Source organism: Danio rerio, chromosome 20, assembly GCF_049306965.1.
Source record: "Danio rerio strain Tuebingen ecotype United States chromosome 20, GRCz12tu, whole genome shotgun sequence".
In the NCBI taxonomy this organism is placed as follows: Eukaryota; Metazoa; Chordata; class Actinopteri; order Cypriniformes; family Danionidae; genus Danio; species Danio rerio.
Genome location: NC_133195.1, coordinates 48,166,249 through 48,172,500, shown reverse-complemented (window position 1 = coordinate 48,172,500; position 6,252 = coordinate 48,166,249). Strand labels below are relative to the sequence as shown.

The 6,252-nt window shown below is 36.2% G+C and overlaps 1 protein-coding gene across 2 annotated transcripts in view; it reads left to right on the top strand.

The window, feature by feature from the left end:
- Nucleotides 1–6,252, top strand: part of klhl29 (kelch like family member 29) — a 608,122-nt gene that overhangs the window by 535,340 nt on the left and 66,530 nt on the right. The gene's annotated exons all lie outside the window — the stretch shown is intronic.

The following is a 6,252-nucleotide window of genomic DNA, read 5'->3' as shown; positions in this document are numbered from 1 at the left end:
TTTCACCTGCCCTAGAGAGAAAAGCCAAGATTTAGCTAGAGAGAGAGTGAAATAGAGAAGGAGGAAAAGATGACAATATTGTAAAAGAAGGATGCTGGAGCGGAGAGAAGCCCATGGATCAGGCAGGCGCTGTTGTCAAGGGAGTGCAGGAGGGGGGGGGGAGAAAGTATTGATTCGGAAAGATGAGCCAGCGGTTAAAAGAAGCTCAAGGATGTCTTCACGTCGCTCTCTCACTTTCCTCGGCTCTCTCGCCGCCTTTCTTCCTGCGCCTTAAACAAAAGCCGCTCTCTGCGAGGCGATTTGATGACAAGCCCCGCACTGGTGTAGACATCATGCAGGAAGTCTGAGAGCTCCAACCTGTGCACACACAACAAGCAGCTTTAGAAACGGCAAACCTGGATAGAGTTACATACCGGATGATGCTGGAGTTCCTTCATTTTTATTCTACCGGTACATTTAAGCCATGTTTATGTAATGAGGTGATTGTTATGGGGTTGCTTATTGGTCTTAACCGTGGAAAAGTGTGATCATTCTGCTTTTTATATGTTTATCTTGCACTGGTAGGATTTTCTGGCTTACATGTTGAAAGAGAACACATACAAATCCCCTCTGCGGGATATTCCGGTTTCTAGATATATGGCTCAATAGTAAAGGTGCAGTTATGCTAGTCAAATTTAGAAGAAAATAAAAAAGTACTAGGCAAACTTCTTGCACGCACTCAAAAAAAAAAAAAAAAAAAAAAATTGGATGAACCCAATAGGGTACATGCAGAAGCATGCAGAAGGACTTTTAATTTGTCAGTACCCCGGGTCAAACGCTTCCGGTGAACTGTTTGCTGTTACAAAACTGGCACATTTAAAGGGCCATGAAACCCCCTCGTTTCAGCAGGGTGTTTTCACACCTCTACTTTGGAAAAAGTCAGAAAAGTGGGCGTGTCCAGCTCTGTTTAGGGGGGAGTGTCGGAGGAACTAAAGTGGGAGAGTGTGGGAGAGTCTATTTGGGCACGCACGAGTTTCAGAGTCAAAATACACACACACACAGACAGGAGAAAGTAATGGTGTTTAACCTACATGGACATCAATAGTCAAATTATTTACCAAATTAATAAATAGTGGACTTTAACTGCAGTTTGGCTCTTTCATTCAGGGAATTCATTCTTGCCCCTCGCGACAAACGAGATATTTGATTCGAGGAGCTGCTCTAAGCGTGTATTTTTCATGCAATGTTTGATACCGCACGGCGAATGAGAGAAAAAAACCCTCCGCATTTCCCGGAAACTTAGATGCACATGGCAGGTAGTGTCAGAAAGCCGCGTGTGTTATTCCGGTCACAAATGCGGTAAGAATCCTACACGAGGTTAAAGTTTGGTTATGGTGCTAACGTGTTTACACTCGGTGCAATAGTTAACTTAGTTCGATACGAACAAACTGAATAAACAAAGAGCACTGCTCGCTCACTTACCAAATCTGTAGAGACAGGACAATCACCAGCAACTAGAGCCGCGTCTTTATTAAGAGAAGACTACAAGCGAATCCGGATTTCAGCGTTTGCAGATGAGAACAGCTCTCAGGTAAACAATAATCCACCTTAGACACGTAAGTTATTGTTGTCGAGCGTCGCGTACACTGTTAATCCACACGTGACTCCAGATGAGCTCTCACAGAGAGAAAATGAAAACAAAACTTAACGGCAGCAAACTATAAAAGCAACACTTCACGCTTGTTTTGCCAACACAAGGTGGCGTCTCTGTCGTGTAAACACGGTGACAGTGATGAATATTAATGAAGTTGCACAATAGAGAGCGCTGATTGGTTTGAACCAAGCATTACTCATGCATTAATGCATCACACTGTAAGACGTAATAAGACACACTCAGGCACAGACGCCCAGTCTGCACGCTGGAATACAACGCTATTATGTCATGGCCGTGACGCAGCTTCAAAAATTAGTTTCAATCCGGAAGTACGAATTTGCTTGAAATAACGCAAAAACAACCAATTTACACTTTTTAGTGAAATATAGGTGTCCTAATAGTGTTTTTAGCAGTGTGGGACACATATACGACAAAAATGTGTTTTGGTGTTTCGTGACCCTTTAAGCTCTGTTTTCTTTAAAATCAATGATCTTCACTGCCTGACTGATATACGACATAAAGTTGGTCTCAGAATATGCAAGAAGCATTACATTAAATTACATTTTCCCACACCATGTCTTTAAAGTATTCTTTTTTTTTTTTTTACTCCAGTATTTTCAATGGCGTTTTTGTGCTAGCCTGCTGATCCTGATGGGCGCATGCATGTAAACAGCTTTTTGTATCAGTTTACGCTTCAACAACTAAATGAATGCCGAAGTCTATTTAACTGACTGTACTTTAATTAAATTACAACATCGATGCTGTAAAAGTGCACAATTGAAAAAGTTTCATTATCCGTTTACTGGAAATATATGGGTATTGGAAGAAACATTAGCTATACCCTATTTAATTGCGGGTAGGATTTCCATCCAATAAATTTGTTTAGCACCAATTAAAAAAACTATTTACAGAATTAATTGCAATTGAGTTGACCCAACATGACTTCATCAAATAAAAGTTTAAATACATTTTTATTTTTATTTAACTTTAACTCAAAGGTCTGATAATATCATGTATGTCTATTATGTGTAGGGATGTCCCAATCATGTGCTTTTGCCCTTGAGTCCGAAACATTAGATTTCGAGTATCTACCAATACCGGAACCCAATCCGATACCTCTATGATACATTAAAACAATTCAAAAAGAGAGAGGAAACAGTTCCAGGATGTTCCTTATTTTGTATTTAATTCATCTTATTTTAACAATCAACAACAAACAAAGCACTTCTGTGAGCTAGCTTGAACAATCAAGTAATAAATAACACTGTAAAACCCAACAGTCAACTTTACAAATAAAATGAGTGAAGCTAACTCAAAACGGACTGAAAGTTAATTCTACTCATTTGAAAAGAGTTTTGAACTCAGTGTTGGAGGAAATGGGTTAATTAAATACCTCATTACTTCAGCATAAATGGAGTAAGTTCACAGTACTCCTATAGATTAGCTTTTTTTCTCAAACAATTTAAGTTGCCTTAACGTATTAAGTTTTACAGTACTCAGTTGGTTTGAGTTCTCTTCATTTATTGGGTTTTACTGTGCTCAAATTGCTTCATTTACTCAAATAGATTAAGTTCACAGTACTCATTAGCATTAGTTTTTGAACTTAAATAGTTTGTTGCAATCGGTTTCCTCAAATGGTTTGACTGATTTTACAGTGTAGTCAATAATATCACAAAATTAGTATTAGTTGAAATTAATTAAAAAACTGAATAATATAGATGTACACACATTTACACAAGTAAATAAATAGACTCAATGATGGGCCAAAAATATGCGGAAATCTGCTGATTTCTGCTCGTGCAGATTCCATGTGGACCTAGTTATGACATAAAAATACATTAACAGGTCATGAGTTCATGTTAGGCAAGTCACAGCAAGGCACATCACAGCAAGAAGGTTGCTAATTGGAACCCTGACTGGGTCTGTTGGCATTTCTGTGTGGAGTTTGCATGTTCTCCTCATGTTTGCTTGGGTTTCCTCCAGGTGCTCTGGTTTACCTCACAGTCCAAAGACATGCATTATAGGTGAATTGGGTAAGCTAATTGTCCGTAGTGTATGTGTGTGAATGACTGTGTATGGGTATGTCCTAGTGATGGGTTGCAGCTGGAAGGGCATGCCCTGCGTAAAACATGCTGGATAAGTTGGCGGTTCTTTCCGCTTTGGCAACCCCTGATTTATGAAGGGACTAAGCTGAAAAGAAGATGAATGAATTAATAGATTCATGATAGTTACATTCAGCTAAAACTGAAGTGTCAACTAATAAACATGTACTAACAAGTCAGCTAGCCATTATTTGCACATGAACTTTCTGACTTATGTTAAAGTTAACTCTTGTGTAACTCTGTTCCAACAGGGAAAACCAGCGACAATTGAGAATGCATGATTATATGGTGTCAAGGCTTTGCAGTCAAAAAATGTGGTTATAATGGAAGTCAATGGGGCCAAAACAGCCTTGAACACAACAAAAGGGTAGTAAGTTTGCCCAGGATCTGTAGAGTTTTTGAAATATTTCAAAGCATTTTCTCAAAATATGTGTCAAAATAAGTTTTGTTTTTGTCAAAAATCTTTCCATTTGCTGAAACAGAGAGGAAACTGTGGCAAAATATGACTCAAAATCACCACAGAGTGGATGAAAACATCTCTAACAGCACACAAGGGTTACAGTTAGTTCATGTCTAGCGCATACCCTTTACCAATCTTTAATTTACATATTAGTACATTATCATTCATGTACTGTTATTGAAAAGTGTTACCAGTTCTATTGTAATATGTGGTTTCCCAAGCATTGTAGAATCGGGCGTCATGCTTTGTCCTGCAGGCAGTGTGTGGACTCAGGTGTGCATGTATTGGCTCGTCCCATCAGATTTTTTTCCAGCAGCATCTGTTTTCGAGCTGTGAATTTGTTATATTTACAAATGCTAAACAGGCATGTTTGGTCGAAACACTTGACAGAAAGGAAAGTAGCAGAACCGCAGCTCTGGGATGAGTGCGCAGGTGCCCGCGATGCAGTTCATGTAGTGTTGAAGCCAATGCGCTCAGGGCTGCGAGACACTTGAGGGCTCGCAGCCAAACAGATGGTTATGAGTTTAGTTAAGCTCTGATAATTCACTTACACTCTTCATTGGACACACATGCACAAACACACTCTTTGTGAGGGATGTTAGGTAACCTCGATAGTGTTGTTGTTTTCAATATGAGATGATTTTATGTACTATGTTTAAAGTTTTTCTGTAACTGTAGTGAAATGTTTGTAGTCAATACATTGTTGTTCTTGTTGTTATTCTGGTTGTTTTACCAAGAAATTATTTCAAATAATATATTTGTCTATACTAAAAACTATATTAAAAAATAGATTTGGATTTTTTTCTCTCTCAAGGGTTAATATACTTTAATTATTTTATAAATAAATGTATTTATTTTATTTCTTTATTTATCCTTTATTTCTATGTGTTTTTGAATATCTAAAACATTAATAATTATTACTTAGTTAATAATAAACACTAATAATCAACATTGCGAACACTAGGTTTTTTGCTCTTGATGTTGTTTGCTTTTTTTTCCATTTAAGTATTGTTTATAGTTTGACTTCATATTTGTATTGGTATAGGCCAATAAACTTCCGGCAAAGGGACTACCGTTGAGAACTAGTCTAATTTGGGCTATTTGGATACATTTTTTTTTTTTGGTATATGTTGGTAAATGTATTCTCCCTCTTGTTGTGAAATAAATAAATAAATAAATATAGATTTAAATTAGCTGTAATTTTTATTTAATTTAATTTAATTTAATTTAATTTAATTTAATTTTATTTTATTTTATTTTATTTTATTTTATTTTATTTTATTTTATTTTATTTTATTTTATTTTTAAATATGTGTTTTTTGGTCTCTAAAACCTTAGCTGTAAAATTTTGTATTAGAACATTTTATTTTAATTTATTTTTATATGTGTGATTTTTGGATGTCTAAAACATCATTCATTCGTATATTTTCCTTTGGCTCAATCCCTTATTTATCAGGGCTCTCCACAGCAGAATGAACCCCCAACTATTTCAGCATATATTTTATACACTGCAAAAAAAATGCTTTTCTTACATAGATTTTTTTGTTTTGTTTCTAGTCCAAATATCTAAAAATTCTTATATCAAGAAGCATTTTCTAGGCAAGCAAAACAAATTGTCTTGTTTTCAGAAACAGGATTTGCTTGTTTTTTTCTCAAAACAAGCTAAATAATCTGCCAATGGGGTAACCAAAATAATCCTTTTGACATAAGATTATTTTGCTTACCCCATCGGCAGATTACTTAGCTTGTTTTAAGGAAAAACTCACTTAATTTTAGCATATTATTTCTTAAAACAAGACCATATGTTTTGCTTGTCAAGAAAATTATTCCTGATTTAAGAATTTTTAGATATTTAAACTCGAAACAAGACAAAAAATTTAAGTAAGTTTTTTTTTTTTTTTTTTTTTTTTTTTTTTGCAGTGTACCCTTCCAGCCACAACCCAGTACTGGGAGACACCTATACACTCTTGCATTCACACACACACACTCATACACTACGTCCAATTTTGTTTACCTTGTTCACCTATGGCGCAAGTCTTTGGATTGTGGGGGGAAAC